Here is a 3219-nt window from a genome sequence, read left to right on the forward strand (position 1 = left end):
GCAGTGGAGCACCCTGGCTGCCAGCCAAGGCTCCAAACTGTCAGCTGCTAAGCCCGGGGATCTGCCATCAAAGCAGGACACTGGAGGTCGGGCTGGGGCCAGGGGAGCCAGAGCCAGGTGTCAACTTGCTGAAGGAGGGCTGGCAGGGGGTGGCGAGTGTGGGGTTGGGGTAGGGATTTGGACCTGGGGAAAGACGACACTTGAGTGCAGGGGAGAGGAGGAGAGACCCGAGCACTTTCTCTTGTGATCTCTCCTTCCTCTCTTCTGATCCCCAGCAGCCTCCAATGCTACCTGAGAACACTCACTTGGTGATCACTTGGTGATCCTGAGAACACTGGGAGTGAAGAGAGGGCAGGTCAGGGAACAAAGTGGAGGAGGGTAAATAAAAGAGGTCTGCATGGATTTAAAAGATGAAGAAGACAAAAAGATCTCAACAGACTGTTATTTTCCACCACCACCCTTTTAAAAATTATTTATGTATTTGGCTGCCCAGAGTCTTAGTTGCAGCACTCAGGATTTTTAGTTGCAACATGAAAACTCTTAGTTGCCGCATGTGGGATCTAGTTTCCTGATCTGGGATTGAACCCAGGCTCCATGCACTGGCAACATGGAGTCTTAGCCACTGGACCAGGGAAGTCCCTTCCATCCTCTCTTGAGTTTGCTGTTGCTGCGGATGCTACTGTGATAGGGCTATTGATGGTCCTGGCCTCATCACTGTGGCTGCTGCTGCTGTTGGTATAGTTATTTCAGTGATGGGGATTCCAATGATGAATGACAACAGGCATGGAAAACTTAAAGCTCTAAGTCAAGATTACCTTCTATGAGTGAAATTAAGAAGAATGAAAATATCATGGAATGAGAGCTGTGCTCTCTAGAAATGTCCCGAGAGTTCATAAAATGGGCAGTTAGTAAAAGGCAGGCAGTAAAAAGGAGTTTCAGAGTACCAAGTCTATCAGGCCTCAGCCAGGCTGGAGGATCTCATATCTTTATGTGCCTTACCTTGGCAGCTGGAATCTAATGGCAACTCGATGCTTGAAGGAGCCTTGCTAATAGAGAAAGATGCCATGAACTTGCAGGGGGAGCCCCTTATGTCTAAGTTTGTTACTCAGTGCCCACCATCATCCATGGAAGAGGGCCTGAAAATCAGGCAGACAGAGCATTCTTGATTCTTGGCCTTCCTGTTGTAGGCCAGCATGTTTCATAGGTGCTCATAATGGTTGGGTGGAAAGTTCTTTGAAACTGTTCTGCTTCCATTGATGTGTTGACTCATGAATTCATTCCATAAATATATATTGGACACCAACTGTATAGCAGACACTTTGCTAGTCCCTGGGAATAAAGATGCGAAAAAGCAGATACAGCATCTGTCATCATTGAACTTTCAGTTGAGCAAGAAATCAGAGAGTTGTGCAGGAATGTCATGAGGAACTATATTGCAGGGGGAACTCTACTCAATACTCTGTAATGGCCTATATGGGAAAAGAATCTCAAACAGAGTGCATATATGTCTGTGTATAATTGAATCTCTTTGCTGTATATCAGAAACTAACACAACATTGTAAATCAACTATACTCCAATAAAAATTAATTAAGAAACAAACAAAAAAAAGTCCTGAGGAGAGAGAGAGCGTGGTATGTAAATGCACGAACTCAGCAGCTGCCCTGGGAACTACGTAAGTTGGGTAGGGTGAGGTAGAGGTCCTGGATAGCCCATGGATGTCACTACAGCAGCCAGTGACCCCCCACCCCCACCCCGCCCGGGCAACCTCTGGACTTCTAAAGCAGGTTTCCAAGTTGCCCTAATTTTGGAACAAAAATACATTCATGTTAGGTCAATGGGAAATGTTGTCGTATTTGTCAAATGACTGATGAATGAATCATACGTATATGGCTTATGGCTTAGAGCAGTGGCTGGTGTACGGTAGTGCTACCTGAGTGTTAGTGATTAGCATTATGATGATGGTGATAATGGTTACCCGCACCCCTGGGGTATAGGGACATAAGTCAGCTCAGGATCCATACAGCTAAAAACTAGGCTTATGGTGACCCTATCAAGGCAGGGGTGGGGGGCTTCCCTGGTGACTCAGCTGGTAAAGAATCTGCTTGTAATGTGGGAGACCTGGGTTTGATCCCTGGGTTGGGAAGATCCCCTGGAGAATGGAATGGCTACCCACACCAGCATTCTGGCCTGGAGAATTCCATGGACTGTGTAGTCAATAGGGTCACAAAGAGTCAGGAACAGCCTGAGCTTCCGGCCAGTACTCTCCACATCTCCATCTCATCTCCCTGTAGTTTTCCTCCCAGTGACAGCAATTTTGATGGATGCCAGAGGGTCCATTACTAGGAAGCAACGACAAGTCTCCAGCAGTAACCACATTTTTCTTCTGCCCTTCACAGCTATATACAGTACATGTTCAATAAAGAGTTGATAAAGGTAAGTAATCAATGAAGTCTGACTGAAGAATTCTTCCCATTATGCATTCTTACATTTGGGTAAGCAAGGATTTTCCACTAAACTTTTATTTCCAGCAGAATCTCCACAGATCCTCTAATAATAAACCTCGACAGGCAAAGCTCCAAGCAAACATTAATTAGATCTCTTAACACCCTTGTAAATCAGTGAGCCATATGGCAATTATAAAAAAAATAATTTTAAGGAGCAAGAAATTTTAAAGTGATTGTTTACTTTATCATAACAAATAATTTACATACACACAAAAATGAATATTTAAAACCATTGGTAAGACTGAAATGCTTGGCTAATTTCTGATTAGCCACAATCAACTAGGGTAACTTCTGATCTCCCCATGGGCAAAGGTGTATATATTTGTTGCGTTTTATCCCCAATGCAATGCTTTGTTTTTGACCCACACTATCTAACAGAACTTTTTGTGATGTTATAAATGTACTCATGCACCATTCAACATGATAGTCATTAGTGGCTAATGTGACTGAGGATCTAAAAGTTTAACTTACTTTATTTTAATATAATCTAAATCCCATATGTGGCTAGCAGTCACCATATTGGACAGTGTAATCTCAGACTACAGTTGGAAACTTACTGTGATTAGCAAGGGGATATACATGTGTGTTCAGTTGCTAAGTCATATATGACTCTCTGTGACCCCATGGACTGCAGCATGCCAGGTTTCCCTGTCCTGCACCAGGGGATATACAAGAGATGTTTATATAGTGTTAACCAGACTGTGGTCTACATAC

This window comes from Dama dama, chromosome 1 (genome assembly GCF_033118175.1).
Source record: "Dama dama isolate Ldn47 chromosome 1, ASM3311817v1, whole genome shotgun sequence".
NCBI classification, from domain to species: domain Eukaryota; kingdom Metazoa; phylum Chordata; class Mammalia; order Artiodactyla; family Cervidae; genus Dama; species Dama dama.